The 18,815-nt window shown below is 38.5% G+C and overlaps 1 pseudogene; it reads right to left on the bottom strand.

Annotated features, from left to right (window-relative positions):
* Positions 1-1,023: 1,023 nt before the first annotated feature.
* LOC149243709 (sterol 3-beta-glucosyltransferase UGT80B1 pseudogene) overlaps positions 1,024-18,815 on the bottom strand; it is a 42,328-nt pseudogene continuing 24,536 nt past the window's right edge.

The following is an 18,815-nucleotide window of genomic DNA, read 5'->3' as shown; positions in this document are numbered from 1 at the left end:
GGGAAGGAGATTGATAAATCTTGTCGGAGTTGCGCTCCTCCTCTTCTTCCTACTCTTCTGTCTGCTTTTTGACAATGCGCTCCACTTTGGCTTTGTCCTAAACCTATTTCTTTCTCTTTTCAGCCAACTGTTCCATATTTACTTTGGCCTCTTCCTTCTTAGGCTTCACTGTAGACTTGCTAGACCTAGCTGTCAAGTCTGAGGATGTGCGCCACTCTGCTAGCCAGTGGTCAAGGACCATTGCGATTGCATCGTCTATGGCCAGGTATGGAATGTAATACCACTTTTGATCAGGGCCCTTCCACACTTGCATGGAGACACAGTGGAATTCCGCCTTGAACTCAACGTACCCTGCCAACTGTTTGAAGATATTTGGTGATAACCATAATTTATAGTTGATGGCCATGTTTATATTCATCTCCATTAATATCCAAAATATCTTGCTATCCTTGACACTTTGGGGGTCCTTGGTGGCCCAGAGCGAAGTGAACCTCGCTGGTTCTAGTAAATCCTGCATGACTGGAGGAAACTGACTATCCTCCAATAACTCCCATGCAACCAATACTATGGATAGAAGTAGGCATGCATAGTGAAATGTTTTGCTCTGATCCTACGCGTGTCTGTAGTTCACGAGGAACTCGCTGCAGAGGTAGCATGCCCAGTTGAATTATACGCCCTCTGTGCACTGGGCCGCTAATGATATTGCCGGTGTCGGCACTTCAGCTGTGTGACACTTTCTCATAATTTTCCCAACTAGGATTTGGGTAGCTACTTTGACCACGGGGTCAGTTATACTAGAAATGGAGTAGCCACACAGCTTCTTGGTGAGCTTAAATTTGTCCTTCATTTGCTCGGTGAGTTTTCACTCACCTATCTTTCTGCCAAATGCCATGGGCAGATTTATTCCTGAATGCGGTGGCTGAGTGATCCTATGGATCAGCATGTGAGTAATCGATATTGGTTCTTCTAACCACAAGTGCCCATCGTGCACCAAGCATAGTAGCTGTTTGATCACTATCATGGTTATGGGCGTGCATTGTAATGCAGCACCCATAGCATGTTTAGAAGTCCTACCTTGTCCACCCCTTTTATCCACTTCCTTGGCTCCAAAGCAGTCACACCAAAGTCCTTATAGAATATACGGTGCATAAATTGATCAGTCGCTAAGTAGGGAAAGCGCTCTATATCGGCCAAATCCCAATCCTCCAACTTTAAATGGGGGAGGGGCGCCAGGCGCTGTCCTTCAAATGTGATCTTGTCCAACAACAACGGTGTATGCATTGTGACTTTTCTCTCATCAATGGCCTTTGGCGCCTTTGCCTTGCCTTGGCATGGAGGAATTTATTCAGACAGTTTAGAGATAGGGTCAGACCCTTCCAAGTCAACGTCCTCTACCCCCATGTCAATGTCTTCCCCACTATTGGGCCTTGATATTTTCATTCACTTCCATTACATTTTCACTTATATTTCCATATTTTCACCTTCACTCCACCTCCATTTCATTATATTTACCTTGCCATTATCATTATTGGGTAACATTTATGTTTTCCCAAACTTTATTAATTCTTAGCATTTTTAAGTGAATTTATGGTTAAGAATTAGAAATAATGTGCATATGCTTTTACCTAACAAGTGGGATGAGATTGTTGACATGTGTAGGTCAAAAGGAAGCTTCTAAAAGACCCTTATGTGGCCTCCTAAGGCCAAATTCGAATTTGAGTGGAGAAGATCATGGGATCATAAGGATATGTGTCTCATTTCCTATTTGTATTGAAACTCTAAGAAGATATGTGTCTTATCATTTCCTATTTTGATTGTAACTCTAAATATCTCATTAATGAGATAGCTTCTCATCTTTTTGTATAAATAGGGGAAGTTTTCTCCTATCATTTTATGTGTAAAGTTGGGGAATTGCTCATGTTTTGAATAAAGAAGAAGGCTTGCATTTGGAGCTTCTCAACTTTCCATCCTCATACTTTTAGATTGGCCATCTACAATGTGTGATATTTATTTGTTTTCATAGATTGAGATTTATTTTCTTTCATAGATTAAGATTTATTCCTTTGTTAATTACTATGTAATCTTATGCTAATCAAAGCATCTCAAAAAAAGAATTTTCTTTTTTCCAAAATTGGATTGTGTTTGAAGCATTGGAGCATACAGTAATCTTAGTTTTCCTTTGAATGTTTTTACAATGCTTTCTTATGATTAAGTTTTACATTCACTATTTAGTCTTATGTAGAGCATTTCAAGAAGGTAGTTCTTCCAAAATTGATTGCTTGAGGCATTTAGAATAGACAGTGATTTAGTTTCCTTTCTCATGCCTTTTAGATTAAATTTCTTATCTATTGTGTCATCTCATGTTTAGAATTTCAAGAAGGTAACCCTTCCAAAATTGATTGCCTAAAAACATTAGATTACACAGTCATTGCAAGTTTTTACATGTTTTCTTTTACATGCTTTCTTTATGCTTTCCTAGGTCATGTTTTCTTTCATTTAATGTATAATCAAGTACTTAATCACTTCAAGAAGATTTCTTCCTAAATTGAATTGTTCATGGGTATTTGATCATACAAGAGATCATAGTTGTCTTTTCCATTTGTTTTATAGTCATTGTTAGTTTGCTTTCAATCCATGAATAGGATTAGTTTGATTTTGATCAAGAGCTTTCAAGGATAAGAAAGGAAGTGATTTCATTTTCATCTTGTCATATGAATGCAATTGTATTTAGATTAATGCTCTGTTTTTCATAGATTAGTTCAAGTACATTTCCTTTTCTTCCTTCTTTTTCATAGTTTAATCATTTCATTTAGAGTAATTCCTAGTTTAGTTTCTTTCATCAAAACATTTCCTTTTATTCCTTCTTTAGAAATTAGTTTTCAACATTAAAATTCATTAGATTTTGTCCATTAACATTTAAAGATTTCCTCTAGAAGAATAACCTTCATTTCTTAGATTAATTTCCTTAGGCACAAGAAACAAAACCCCAAAACAACATAAAAACATACTCAACGAAGTAAGAAACAAGGTTAACTAAGAACATATTGTGCACCACACTTCATTAGTTTACTAACCCTGGTCGATAATTTATGTTAGCAATTTAAGACATTAAATTGACTGAACACCCACCCATATTGATTTCTTCACTATCTTCTTTAGGTTCCAGGTCAACTACCTTGCCCGTCTCCTATGCGGTGGGCTTTTCCTTCTGTGGGTGTTTTCTGGGTGACGCGTGCACTGGTGATGTATTTTTCTACATATATTTCTTTGTTTTCAAACCCTCTTTGGTTGGCATAGGCCTCGGTCTGGGCGACCTTGGCGATTTGGGTACCTCTGCAGGTACTTCGACGCTTCCTATCTCTGGGGCAGCTTTCCTCAGCAGCCATTGCTACCTCCGAGGTAGCTCCCTCAACTCCAATTGCTTCTCCAGCACTCACAGTTTCTGTGGGTGCCGACATGATGCTAGTAAAAAACTCCTATATTTCATTCAACAACCTCTCAAATGCTGAACTTGCTATCAAAACTTCAAAGTTCTCACGGTTCATGCACGCCTAAGAGATAAACATATAAATTCTAAAAATGCCAAGTGTTTTTCATTGGGCAGCCATCTATAATTTATAGGCATTTTCGAATTCAAATCTGACCGTTCAACAAAAAATTCATTCAAAAAATCCTAAATTGGTGGCATATTTTCAAATATCTTGCTCTTAAATTCTAACTTAATTGCCGCCCCCTGCTCCATTTAGTCATTTTCCCACTGTCAAGTCATGAACAATGATGATAATGGTCACTTTCTAGTTGTCTTTTGTGGTCTCTCCTACAATAGAACAGATCCCCTTGTGCTTATGCTAACACCATGACAATCCTCCATTGCATGCAGTACCTCGATCGCGCAGCTCTACAACCTCGGTAGTGTAGTCCTGTGCCTCCTTTCAGCTGCCTGGAGCACTAAGATTGTGCTTCCATCATATAGTCCGTTATACTCCTATACCAATAGGTGTCATATTTCATGATTGACTGGTTAAAATCCCAAATATGTTCATCCTTTCCCTGCTGCAAAGATTCCATATTTTGAAAAGATCAAAAATTAAAAAATGAAAAGAGGGTATGCCCTAAAATAAAGATCAAAGGGCAAAAAGAATGAAATGGTCAAAAGGAAAAGAAATGAACCCCAAATAAAGAAGACCAGGAAAGTGTGCTAGTCCAAAATGCCACTACTAGTCTATTTTTGCAAAGAATCTCATTGTGTGCAGTTGGTTGACTCTTGCCACAATTGATGGATGGCCAAACAACTTAATCTTGGACACTTCATGTTTGAATTTCTTGTTTTAGAGATAGAGAATAAAATTTGTCCAAACAGTTCAATATTGGCAGATAAGTAGATAGGTAGAGAAGCAAAGGAGCTCAACAGTTAAATCTGAGCCCTTGGAAGAAATAAGGGCAGACTTAGATAGGATTCCCATGAAAAGAAAAGAAAATTTATAAGGGTTTGCTAGTCCAAGTGCACCCATGGAAGAAGAAGAAAAATGTTAGGTATAATAGGCTGGGTAGGCAGTTTTGGTGTTGCAGAAGCATGCTTATGATTAATTTTTGTTTCTCAAGAGGTTCATCTTGTTGTTATCATAAGTACAATGGCAATTGTTGGGCTACAAATCAAGTGATGCATGTCTAACTTCCCTTTACCCTTTTCCTTCCTATAAAACACTTACTAACTCCCCCCAAGAATATTGAAATCTGCTCAATACTCTTAAATCACTCCATTTCATAAAAAAGCCTGAGTAAAAAAACATTCTTGCTTTAGGCAAAGAAACCACATTTCTTGTGTAAAAATACTTTGGTTCCCTCAGCCTAAGTTATCAAACTTTATAACTTAGCGCCTTTATTTCATAAACCCATGTTAACTGCTAACATTAATATATAAATCCCTTATAAATTCCCCTTCCCCCGTATTAATATATCTTTACAATAGAACCCTCAATCTGTAATAATCCCGCCCCAGTCAACTACGACCATATTTCTGTCTAAAACGAGGATTAGAGGTTCATCAGGAACCATATAATAACCCTCCCCACGCGCAAATATTTGAAAATTAATTAACATCTAGTTAATTAGCTGTTAAATACCCTGACAACCAATAGAAATTGCCCCGATACATTTAAATCAACATTTATATTACAGGGGCCCCGCGTTGTAACCCTTAGCCACCTCAGACCTGTGCCAACCATTGGATCTGGGCCCGCTGATCGGACGGCTCGTGATCATATCGCAAGGCCTTCCCCCGCCGATGTTTACCACCTAGGGAGCCAGTGGTATTGCCGCCGTACTTGCGACATGCGGTGCCCTCCCTCTATGCTCGCGGCCCCTCCCACCAAAACTGCTTGGGCCGATAAATTGTGTGGGCCAATACCGCTTACCACCCTCTCGCTGACCCCGCCCGCTAACGCCATCGCCACATCACCTCCACGTCAGCATCCATACCCCATGTCACGACAACATTTCACGTCCCGATGATGTCATCCGACCGAAAAGCACCAAAAAGCCTCGCGAAGCCAATTTTTGTTAAAAAACCGGTAAAAACTGTCATTTTCGTCCATTTTTACTCGTTGTTTTCGTGAGATTGTTGCATGTATAAATGAGGAAAAATGTAAGAAAAGGGACAGAGAAGAAGCCACACCTATCAGTGGACCTGCAGAACAGCCAGGTGCAAAAAGGAAAAGACTGAATCCTCTATCTGAAGAGGAAATCATTGAAGAAACAATAGAAAGCCTAAGAGGTGAGAGGGCAACCAGCCCACACACTTCCCCAGTAATAGACACATCAACCAGCTCACACAAGCAGGAGCTGGAAAGGCAACATAGTGTGGAAGTTTCATCCACTAGGCCACTAAGTAAGCAGACCTCTGATATCAAAAATAAATTCACAGAGATAAAGGCTGGAAATGATCCATTGAGGCTGCAAATTTATAACCAATATCTCAAGATGGCCCCCACAAAACAGCAAAGATTGATGTCTGCCTATGACATAAAGGAGGGAAAAATCATCATGAGCTATTTCAAGCCCAAAGTGCAGCAACCACAATCAGCAGCTGACTACATCAGGACAAATCTAGAAGTCTTAACCAAAGACAATCATCCAATAGACCAGATTCAGTTGCACAAACAGGCTGGAGAGATGGTGTATTCAACACTAGCTGACAAGGCAATGTTGGCTCATAAATTGCAAAATTCATTGGAGAACACCTCTGCTCAGCTCGACTTAGAGAAAGCTTCCTCCCTAGCAAAGGACAACAAGATTAAATCCTTGGAGGATATTATCATTGAACTGGGACATGATCTTAAAGATGCCAAGGGCATAAAAGCACTAATGAGGAAAAAGGAAGAGGACATTGCTGCCCTCAGAAAACAGCTCAAAATGCCTCCGTCTATGCATCCACATACATCAGATGTTGTATAGCAGAGGTCCGAAGAGGACATGATGGACCCGCTCATGAGGCTGAATGAGAGATTGAGTGAGACAGAGCAGGCATTGGAGAAAGCATTACAAGAAAAGCAGGGAGAGTCGACCTCCCAACCACCTAAAGTAACTCCAACACTCACAACTACCCCTTCCATGGTGATAACAGCAATGCCTCCCACTGTCCTGACATCAACATCAACAGCACCAGGCAGCAGTATAGCTATGACTACAGAGAAACTAATAAAATACATGGAGGAGTTGAAACTCCAAGTATCTGAATTAAAGCAAGTCAAAGAAAAATTGGCAAAGGTTGAGCAAAGCTATGATAAATCTAAGATGAATGTGGTAGAGAAAACAAGGGAGGTCAAAGCATTGGAGAACAAGGTAAGAGCCTTAGAAAAGGATCTCTCTCTACATAAGCCTCTGGCAGAAATCAGAGGAATTTTGTGGACCAACATCATTCAATCCCTTAGTGGTGTATGGAGGTATATTCAAACCATTTATGAACAGATTGATTTGATAGGAGTATCCCAAGTAGAGATTCAGAAAACAAGAGCCTTATTGGGACAGATGCCTGAGCAAGCTAACAAACTAATACATTTTTTGAATACCAAGATCAGTGAAGAACTGGAAGCACTGGATATCAGAGATAGAATAGATACCATTCTGGACATCAAGAGAGTTCTAACCATGAGAACTCTAATGAAAAACTTGGACAGAAGATGCCAGGACATGCAGGTGGAGATTGACTCTTTCATAGAAAAATTTACACTCCTGCATCAAAAAGGTTTGCCAAGTCCTCTGGGAGATAATGATCGTCTGATGAAGCTCAAGGATTATGTACATAAATTAAATACATATGATATCAACCAAGCTAATGCATCTTTAATTACTTCAGGAGAAAAAGCACTCCCATCTGTCTAGTCCCTTTATGACAGCCTAGAAAATCTATTTTATATAGAGCATGAGGTGAAGCATCTGTTCACCATCCCACCTAATTTCTTCAAGTACACAGAGATTGATGAGACTTTAAGGAAGCTACAGAGACATAAAATACCAAGACCAGTGTGGTGGCAAAACATGTTAGAGATCCTGTAAATTGCTCCATATTTTAGTACCTTGCTCTGTGATAAATCCTATGATAAGAAACCTATCCCAGGAAGCCATCCTTCTTTGACTCCATCAAGCCCAATGGACTGAAATGCTTCAGTTTTACCTCGTTATTCTATTGAGTCCCCATCCTTCCAACCAAACTCAAATCAAAACCCTTGTACTTCATAACTAGCCTAAAATACCTCAAAACAAAGCTAAATCATAAAGAGAGAGCCCTCTCTGGATGCAGACTGGCTAGAATATGTATCTAAAAGATTGGTCTGTAGTTACCTCAGCCGTATTCCCTTTCTTACAACTTTTGGGAACAACTTAAGTGATAACATCATTGGCAACTCCACTGGGGAACTGAATAAATTGATTGTTACTACTATTTAATTTTTGAAGCTACGGATGGAGCCTGAAGTTGGCCAGGTAGCGTTTGAAACTGCTTTTGCTATGCAATTGCAGGAGTAAATAAAAGCTGCTTCAGTCTGTCTCCAGTCTAGTTTTAGGCTTTGAACAGTTGTCTCAAATACTTGATCAGTTACCTATTTCAATAGATCTTTAGGAAAATTTAAATCTCCCATATTTTAAACACTTCCTACAAGACACTGTTAAAGTTGTATCCTTCAAATATTTCAAGAAAAACCAAAAAATACATTCGGAAGTTGGCTCCAAAGAAGAAGATCTGTTACATTAGATCAAATCCAGATCCAAACCCCCCACCTGTGTTTAAAAATCCTAACTTGATTTCTAAGAACCTTAGAAGCTAGCAGAACCTCGTCCAATCTGAGCTTACTCCTGGAAAAGCACCAATCCTTTCTGCCATTACTGTTGCTTCTCCTAGTTCATCATCAGCACTTCAAACCATCTTGTCCACTCCCCCACCCACAACACATATTTCAACTGGTATCTCTGCTCTTCCACCCCTTACACTTATCTCTGCAAATATGGCAAACCAATATGCTCCCCTCCAATTACCTGCCAATCCAGGAGCTATGCTTCAAGATTATCAAAGAAAAATTACCTATTTTGATGGTACTGGAACTTACACAGCTAAACAACACACTAAGAAAATGATGGATTATTTTGAAAACTATGAGATTGATGATGATGATGTGAGAATGAAAGTCTTTGTCCAAAGCTTAACTGGAGATGTTAGAACTTGGTTTAGAGCACTCCCTGCAAACACTATCAATGATCCTGAAGCTCTTTATCAGACTTTCTTAAACAGATGGGAAAAGAAAAAAGATCCTCTCCACATCCTATCAAAATATGAAAACTTGAAAAGAGGTCCACAAGAAACTGTTCAAGATTACTGCACCAGATTTAACAATGTATACAATGCTATTCCTCAGAATCTCAGACCTCCACCAGACTTGGCCTTGATCAAATTTCCTGATGCATTTGACTCTGACATGGCATACCAGCTTAGGGAAAGAGCTCCTTGAAGCCTAGAAGACATGCAAAGTATAGTTGTCAGTGTTGAGGCCAACCTGATTTCTAAACGAGCACGGGCTAGTGCTGAAAGGAGGATACCCATCAAAGAAGAACCTTCTGCCTTTGAACAAAAATTAGATGCTATCACTAAGGGAATTGACAGACTTGGTGATAGAGTATAAAAAATTGAGAGAAAATCCCCTTGGGATGGCCAACCGAGCAACACTGGAAGAAACCCAAATTTCAAAAAAAATCAGAATCCTAATACTGGAAAGGCTGGCCCTAACCAAAACATTAGACCTCCATTCCAAGAAAACTATGCTGAAGCTTCAACTTCTAGTGAACCAACAGAAGACACTCAAATTAATTTAATGGGGCTCAATAGTAAATAACAAATTTTCTTAACCCAAGAAGACCAAGAGGCTCACACTCTTAACCAATTCCAAATCTAATCAGGGAATCATTTGATTTTAGGGAGAGATATGACACAACCATCTATGAAGTTCACAAGCAATATAATCTGAGAAGCAGGAGAATATATGTCCCTGATGACAATAAACAGAAAGAAACCAAGCAACCTACCAGAGCTAAAATCAAGAACCCTCATATAAAAACTCCTCCTAAAAAAATTCCCAACCCAAATAGTCCAACAGTTGAAGATGTTTCAGATAATCAACAACCTAATAAGCCATCTTCAGCTTCCATTCCTTCCAAAGAAATTGCGGGAGAACCTCCAGAAATTGACATAGAAGTAACTTCAGCCCATAATACTACTCCTGATAAAGGAAAAAGCATTGAAAAAATAGCAGAAAAAGAAAATCTCACTGCCCGAAATGAAAAAATTTAAACAGAAAAACCTTTCAACCTTGAGACTGAAATAAGCAAATTAAAAATAGCAATTCCATTGTCAGAATTGGCTAAGCATGATGTCTATAGAGAACAAATCAGCAGATCACTTCAAATTTCAAAAAACAGAGATGCAGTAAATGTCCTTGATGACCAACTAGAATTAATTTTTGGCCCTGAAGTCAACGGTAAATCGGTAGATGGAGGGGTTCCTCCTTTCTATGTAAGTCTGAATATTCATGACAAAATACTGCACAATGCAATGTTTAATTTTGGAGCTTCCCATAATTTAATGCCCAAATCTGTAATGGAAAATTTGGACCTAGATATTACCAGGTCATACAAAGACTTGTTCTCTTTTGATTCAAGCCAGGTCAGATGTATAGGATTGATCAAAGATTTATGTGTATCATTGGTTCAATACCCTGCCAAGACAATTTTAATGGATGTAGTGGTAGCTGATATTCCACCAAAATATGGCATGTTGCTATCCAGATCTTGGGGTGCAAAGCTCCAGGGATCTTCATAGTTGGACATGTCCTATGCTACCATTTCAGTATTTGGTCAGCCAAAGAGATTGTACCGAGAAACTTTGATGAAATACGTGGTGAGTAGCCAGGAGAAACCCCAAAAGTTCCCTATCTATTTCCTGCATTCTAATATGGACTCCTTCATCCTATACAATGCTGAAACTCACCTCTCAACTGATGTCAAGGCTTTAGCTTTAGAGCAGAAAAAATTCATAAATGAGAAATCTAGTGTTTAGATTCAAGAAATTTCTATGAACAATGGTATATCAGTCATACAAGGGAAACCACATGAAACTGAAAATCCAAATCTCCCTAGTAAGCAAATTTCTAAGACTCCGTATACTAGCTATAGTCAAGAAATCCTATGGTACTTAGAATTTGATGGATCAGTCAATAAGCTAGGAGCAGGGGCAGGGATTTGGATACATAATATAGAAAATTATCATGCTGAAGGACATGCATACAGGTTGAATTTTAGATGCACTAATAACATGGTTGAATATGAAGCCATCTTGCTAGGACTTAAATTGATCAAAAGTCTAGGGGCAGTTAGGGTATCAATTTTGGGAGACTCTAATTTAGTTATTAAACAAATGAAAGGAAAATTCCTCACAAATGATCTCAGATTAAGGTCTTATAGAGGGGCAGCAATTGAAATACTCAGTACCTTTCTAGAAACACAGCTTGCCAAAATTCCAAGGAAACACAATTTGCATGCTCACAGTTTGGCAACATTTGCCAGCACTTGTAAGCTACTATTTGAGACTAATCATCATTTTATAGCTGAGATTAAACACAAGCCAACTGTACCAGACAATGTGAAAAACTAGCAAGTGTTTGACAATGACACCCAGATTAATAATTTCCTGGCCTTAAAAGAAGAATTTCACAGCACTAATATAGACACAGGCACTATTTGTGAAATTGATCAAATAGACAAAATTGAAACACACATTTCAGCTGAAACAACAATTCAAATACTACATCCAACAAAGTTTACCAGCAAAGAGTTGCAAGAGCTTAAAGAAATAGACTTTGATGAAACTATTGAAGGAGAATATGAAGTTATTAATTTAAAGGACAAGTTTTTACCCATAGGATTAACTCCTCTGGAAGACATTTTTGATTCTAATGATATCCCAAGAAAACCTAAAATGCAGCCTTTAAACATAGACATTGAAGACTGTAATATCGGGACGGATCAAAATCCTAAAATGATAAAATTGTCCAAAACTTTTCCTCCTAACCAAAAGCTGAAATATGTTGAACTATTCAACGAATTCCAGGATGGTTTTGCATGGAGCTATGAAGATCTCAAATCCTATGACACTTCTATGATTCAGCATACCATACCCCTCAAAGAAAATCAGAAACCTTTCAAGCAAAAACTCAGAAGGGTCAACCCTGTACTCCTCCCTCTAATTGAAAAAGAAGTCAAAAGAATGTATGAAGCTGGGATAATTGCACCCATTAGATTTTCAAAATGGGTCTCTAATTTAGTGCCCACTAGGAAGAAAACAGGAGAAATCAGACTGTGTGTGGATTTGAGGAAACTAAATAAAGTCTTTTTAAAAGACAACTACCCCTTACCTAAGATGGACCACATTTTACAAAGGGTAGTAGGTGCCTCTAGAATTTCACTATTGGATGGGTTTTCAGGCTTCAACCAGATTTTAGTTCACACTGATGATCAAGAAAAAACTGCTTTTACAACTCCATGGGGAACTTTCAAGTATGTTAAAATGCCATTTGGAGTCAAGAATGCAGGGGCAACCTTCCAACATGCAATGGACATAGCTTTTGCTAAAGAAATTCATGATTTTCTAGTCATATACTTAGATGACCTCACTGTGTTTTCCAAATCAGATCAGCAGCACCTAGATCATCTGAAACAAGTGTTTTTAACCTGCAGAAAATATGGTATATCACTAAATCCAAAAAGTCATTATTTTGCCTAAAAGAGGGCAAACTGTTAGGTCACATAATCTCAAGAGATGGCATCAAAATTGATCCTGACCGAATACAAGCCATTTTACAAATACCACATCCCAGAAATGTCAAAGAACTCCAAGCTTTCTTAGGGAAAATTAATTTTTTAAGAAGATTCATACCCAACTTGGCTGAACTAATAAGATTGTTGAATAATATGTTGAAAAAGTATTCCAAGGTCAAATGGACATTAAAACCTAAACAAGCATTTGAAGAAATCAAGATAGCCTTGACCAAAACACCAATCCTTACAAGCCCAAAATTTGACAGAGACTTCATAATATTTTCATTTACATTAGAACAAACTATTGCTGCTATTTTGCTATAGAAAGATGATCAAGGATGTGAAAAACCCATAGCCTTCTTTAGCAAAGCACTGAGGGATGCACCTCTAAAATACCAAATCATGGAAAAACAAGCTTATGCACTTGTGAAAGCCATCAAATATTTCAGAGTCTACATACTATACTCTCATATAATAGCTTATGTGCCAAGCACTGTTGTCAAAGATATCCTGACCCAAGAGGGGATTGAAGGCAAAAGAGGTAAATGGATTGCTACTATATTAGAGTATGATATTGAAATAAAACCCACAAAGCTTATAAAAGGACAGGGATTGGCTAAACTCATGACTGAAACCAATTGCCAAGCCCTAGATATTAATGAACTGGATAATGAACAGGAGATGGCGACTCCACAAATCAGCCAGGCCTTCCTTGAATCACCTTGGTATGCTGATATATGTTATGTATTATTAAACCTGCAGGCTCCTCCAGGGTTATCTAGAACAAAGAAAAGGTTTATAAAAATGAAAGCTTTAAAGTTTTGTATTTTAGATGGTGCTCTCTTTTGGAAAAATCATGAAGGTGTTCTATTAAATTTTCTAATAAAGGATGAAACTGACAAAGTACTCAAAGAATTTCATGCAGGGAACTGTGGTGGACATTTGTATTGGAAATCAACTGCTAATAAACTCCTAAGGGCTGGATTTTACTGGCCAACCTTGTTTGCTGATGTCAAAAAATTTGTTACTGCTTGCCATAAATGTCAAATCTTTGAAGGCAAGAGGAAACTTCTGCCTCTACCCCTTAGACCAATTTCCACTTCATTGGGGAAATTCACCCTCTTTCTTCTGGCCAGCATAAATGGATTTTGATTGCTACAGATTACTTCACCAAGTGGATAGAGGCCATCCCTTGTAGACAAGCCAATGATTCAGTGATCATGCAATTCTTAGAAACCAACATCCTGTCTAGATTTGGCTGTCCTGAAAAGATTATAACAGACAATGCTGCTGCTTTTAAATCCAAGAGAATGATCAATTTCTATCACAAATACCACATTACCTTAGGCCACTCCACAGCCTATTACCCCCAAGGTAATGGTCTAGCTGAGTCATCCAACAAAAGCCTGATGAATATCATTAAGAAAGTATTGGAAGAAAACAAGAAAAATTGGCATAAAAAGCTTATAAATGCATTATGGGTAGACAGATTGACTACCAAAAGATCCATTGGAACTAGTCCATATGAGCTTCTCTATGGTATGGAGGCTGTATTTCCCTCCTCCTTGGGAGTACCTGTAATGAAATTATACAAGAAGTTCAAATACAACCAAATGACATTCAGAGGAGGATAAATCAGACTATACATTTGTTGCAGACCAGAGAAGAGGTATATCAAATATCTCAAGTGCTACAATAAAACTCAAGAAGATATTTGATAAAAGGACTAAGGCAGAGGATTTTTTCATAGGAGACAAAGTTTTGAAATGGGATTCCAGAAGAGAAGATAAAGGAAAACATGGGAAGTTTGACTTCCTATGGAAGGGACATTTTATTATTCAGGCCTCACAGGAAAACAATACCTACTTTTTGAAAGGCCTGGATGGTACAGAAGCAGAAGATGGACCAGTTAATGGTCGGATGTTGAAACACTATTTTGATCTAGTTTTATGATATGTCAGGACTCTAACTTGTACATAAAAATGTTTACTGTCTGTAGTTTATCACAACAATAATAATGGGAAGGAATGTGTAGGAAATTTTGAGGAGCAGCCAGGGAACCTTACCACCTTCTTGTGTTTCCTTTTTTTAAGTTTAAACAGAGGTTGAAGAAGAAGACTTGGGAGCTGAAAGTATGAGAACAAACATTCAGAAAAACCATCCAAAGCAGAAGTGCAATTTCTTGAATCAGCTCATAAGAGATGTGTATATTTTACAGGGTCCTCTGTACAGTAAGTTTACTTACAGCAAAGGAAAATTTCAGAGTGCAGCAAGAATTGTCTAGAAGGCCATCTGACTTGTTGTTCTTGACTTTTCACCGGGAAAAGCCATCCCCAAGTGGAGCTAGTGTTATAATCCTATACCAATAGGTGTCATAGGTCATGATTGACAGGTTAAAATCCTAAATATGTTCATCCTTTCCTTGCTGCAAAGGTTCCATATTTTGAAAAGATCAAAAATTAAAAAATTAAAAGAGGGTATGCCCTAAAAGAAAGATCAAAGGGAAAAAAGAATGAAATGGTCAAAAGGAAAAGAAATGAACCCCAAATAAAGAAGACCAAGAAAGTGTGCTAGTTCAAAATGCCACTACTAGTCTATTTTTGCAAAGAATATCATTGTGTGCAGTTGGTTGACTTTTGCCACAATTGATGGATGGCCAAACATCTTAATCTTGGCTAGTTCATGTTTGAATTTATTGTTTTAGAGATAGAGAATAAAATCTGTCCAAATAGTTCAATCTTGGTAGATAAGTAGATAGGTAGAGAAGCAAAGGAGCTCAACAGTTAAATCTAATCCCTTAGAAGAAATAAGGGCAGACTTAGATAGGATTCCCACGAAAAGAAAAGAAAATTTATAAGGGTTTGCTAGTCCAAGTGCACCCATGGAAGAAGAAGAAAAATGTTAGGTATAATAGGTTGGGTAGGCAGTTTTGGTGTTGCAGAAGTATGCTTATAATTAATTTTTGTTTCTCAAGAGGTTCATATTGTTGTTATCATAAGTACAATGGCAATTGTTGGGCTACAAATCAAGGGATTCATGTCTAACTTCCCTTTATCATTTTCCTTCATAAAAAACACTTACTAACTTGCCCCAAGAATATTGAGATCTACTCAATACTTTTAAATCACTCCACTTCATAAAAAAGCCTGAGTAAAACAACATTCTTGCTTTAGGCAAAGAAACCATCCTTTGGTTCCCTGCCGATGTTTACCACCCGGGGAGCCGATGGTATTGCCGCTGTACCTGGGACACGTGGCGCCCTCCCGCTATGCTCGCGGCCCCTCCCACTAAAACCGCTTGGGCCGATAAATGGTGCGGGCTAATACCGCTTACCACCCTCCTGCTGACCCTGCCCACTGACGCCATCGCCACGTCACCTCCACATCAGCATCCGTACCCCGCGTCACGACAAAATGTCACGTCCCGATGATGTCATCCAACCAAAAAGCGCCAAAAAGCCCCGCGAAGCCAATTTTTGTTAAAAAGCCCATAAAAACTGTCATTTTTGTCCATTTTTACTCGTTGTTTTCGCGATACTGTTGCATGTAAATTATGTCCAAGCGACTACAGAAGCTCCAGTCTGCCACCCGGCCAAACAAAGACCAGCCTCCTACCGGTCAACGCGTCAGTCAGCCTACCAATTACATGGGTTCGCCTCCAAAACACAGTTATTTACCCCGTCCCGCCTCCCGAACCTATATTTTCAGTTTCCTCTACAAATTATACCTATAAGGGCAAAATTCAAACTGAAGCAGTCCGTAATTGCCATACCATCCCATTTAGAACTGCTCTTTTATACTTTTTTCACAGAAATTCAACTTCCGGTATTAAAAACACAGATAATTGAACAATGGAAGCCCCTATGGCCCTCAATGTAGCACCCCTCAATGCACCTCATACAGACCAGCATCATTTACCCTTGGCTGACAAAGATTTCCAAATAAAAGACCCCATTGGTTGCTAAAATCATCTTCATAATTTCTGCTTAATCAGAAACAGTCACTTGAACTACTCTGATATCTATGGAATATGGGAATCCAATATCCCCAGGTATTACCTTCACTCAGTCAATGTATTCCCAGATATTTTTTGCCACTACTGTGCAAATTATGACCTTGTCAGTAAAGAAGTTATGACTCCATCACAAACTGTTCTCTTTTACATAACTGCTGAATCTATCAACGAGATGCTACACTTCCATCCAGTTCAGCCTCTTGCTCCTCTGTCCATGGGATTTTTGCTTGAGCAAGGCTCTCAACTTTCCAGTGCAGAAATAGCCTGGATTGCTAAGATATTCATGATACCAGATTGCTAGCCCCAAGGCCCACCTCCTTATTTATATGTCTCGTTTAGTGAGACTGGAAGAATTATTCTTGACATGATATCAATGATCTTGGGATTTAAGTCCAGTGAATATGTTGATGAGATGGTCCTAGTTCTATTATCCACCTTTATTCTGGGACATCCCCCTGCTATTAAGTATGACTATGCATCTTTCATTGCTGACAAAATCCATGCTCAATTTATGAATTTGGAAAGAAAAGGAGTGTTTAAATACACAACTTTCATATACCATCTGCTGTTGTATTATCACCCAAACATTTTTATATTTCCCATCAGGAAATTGGATTCCAAAGGAGAGAGGAGGTTTGTAATCTTTTGGACCTCAGTCTTCCACAAGGTTGGTCAATCCCATTATACCTACTGTGAATTCATTGACTTGTTTATACATCCAGCCTCCACTCTATTGATAGGAGCTCCTCCTCCTAGGCTCTCTGATGACATAAAGAAGATTTTACAGCTCTCTAAGAGCTACAGGATAGGTGACTGGTACTTCTACCAGGATCAAACTGAAGTTAGGATATATGGCTGTGAACTATGTCCTTATAAGCTACCCAGATATGTGCCCATGAGATTATTTGCATTAGAATATTTCAGGCAACTTATCAATGCATATTTAACTCACTTTTGCAATGTAAATAAAAAGGCTCAGCTGAGAATAAGAAACCAGTTAGGCCCTTTTATCATTAACAAGAGGGAAGCAAGGGAAGATGCTGATAAGATTTTAGGGGAAGACCTTAAATTTAAGAAAAGCTTCTGGTGGGTACCATATCACCCAAATAGCTTTATAAGTGACAGAAAAGTGAGAAACCGACTGTCAAGTTACACACATCATAGGACCCCTGAAGTAGAAAAATATGCTAATCAGAATGAGTGGGTAGAGGGTACATTAGTAGAAGAACTTACTCAGCAAGAAAAGATGGAAAATGTTGGGTCCCTATAATACTAGTGATTACCCCATTACTATTGTAGTTATACCCCTTATTTATATTGTTGTGCCCCTATTACCCCCATATTATTATTTCTGTGCCCCATAGAATCCCTCTATTGTTATTTTTGTGGCTTTATATTATTATTGTTAGGTCGGCTGGATTATATTGTGACTCCTTAGACTCCTATATATAGAAAGGAGGTTTTGTCATTTGTACATCCAAGAATTGTTCATTTATGTAATGTAAAGGAGGTTGCCCCCTCGAAGAGGCTGAATTCTAAGGCATTGATCTATCTTTTCTATCTTTTCTTGAGCTGGTTTCATAACATTTGGTATCAGAGCTTTGGATTCTAGGGTTTTGCTGCTCCAAACAGGTCATCGTGGCATTTTCACTATAAATTTGTTTTTGTGACGTTTCAGAAGTCGCAAAAAAAACCCATTTGAGAAGAAATCGCGCTGAACTTTGGGTCCAAATTTCAGAGCTTGTTTCACGATATTTGCGGAGATATGATCTGAGGAAGTTGGTCTTTTTGCAGACTCCTGAATTACATTCAAAACAGGTGACCTGGGGAAAATCGTCATAACCTTCTCTCTGGGGATCGGATTAAAATTTCGTAAGAAGGTACAGAAAGAGGACGGATAGTAGTTTCTTGTGTGTGTGTTTCAGATTCAAAAGTTGAAACAGTGACTCGTGGCACGTCGTACAAGTTCTCTCTATTGAACCAGTCTAAAAGCAAGTCACTGTGGGAGATTTCACATAACTCTTCCTTGGAGAATCCAATTTGGATCAGACTTGTGGCATTGGAAAGAGGACACAGAAGGATACTACAGGTAGCAATTTCAGAACTAGATGATCCAAAATTATAGAGATACATCAGATTCAATATCAAGCTTCTATAAAGTGAAAAAAGGTGTGTAGTTTTTTTTTTAATTTTTGTGTAAGCTTGGTTTAACGGAATTCAAAGGGCATAGTAAAGCATTATTATCGGTAACTGATGCCCCGAGGAAAGAAAATACAAACACCTAGTAAGGAACCTGAAAGCTCTAGCATGACTCATCAAGAAGAGGAAGAAATGCTACATGATATATCAAAATTACAAGAACAAGTGCAACAAATGTCACGCTCACAAAAGTTAACAGATGCTAAGATAAATGGCGTGGAAGCTAAGATAAGTGGCGTGGAATC

Source organism: Pinus tabuliformis, chromosome 8, assembly GCF_031772625.1.
Source record: "Pinus tabuliformis cultivar Carrire ecotype Pingquan chromosome 8, CPIR1, whole genome shotgun sequence".
NCBI classification, from domain to species: Eukaryota; Viridiplantae; Streptophyta; class Pinopsida; order Pinales; family Pinaceae; genus Pinus; species Pinus tabuliformis.
This window is presented reverse-complemented; position numbering and strand designations above follow the sequence as displayed.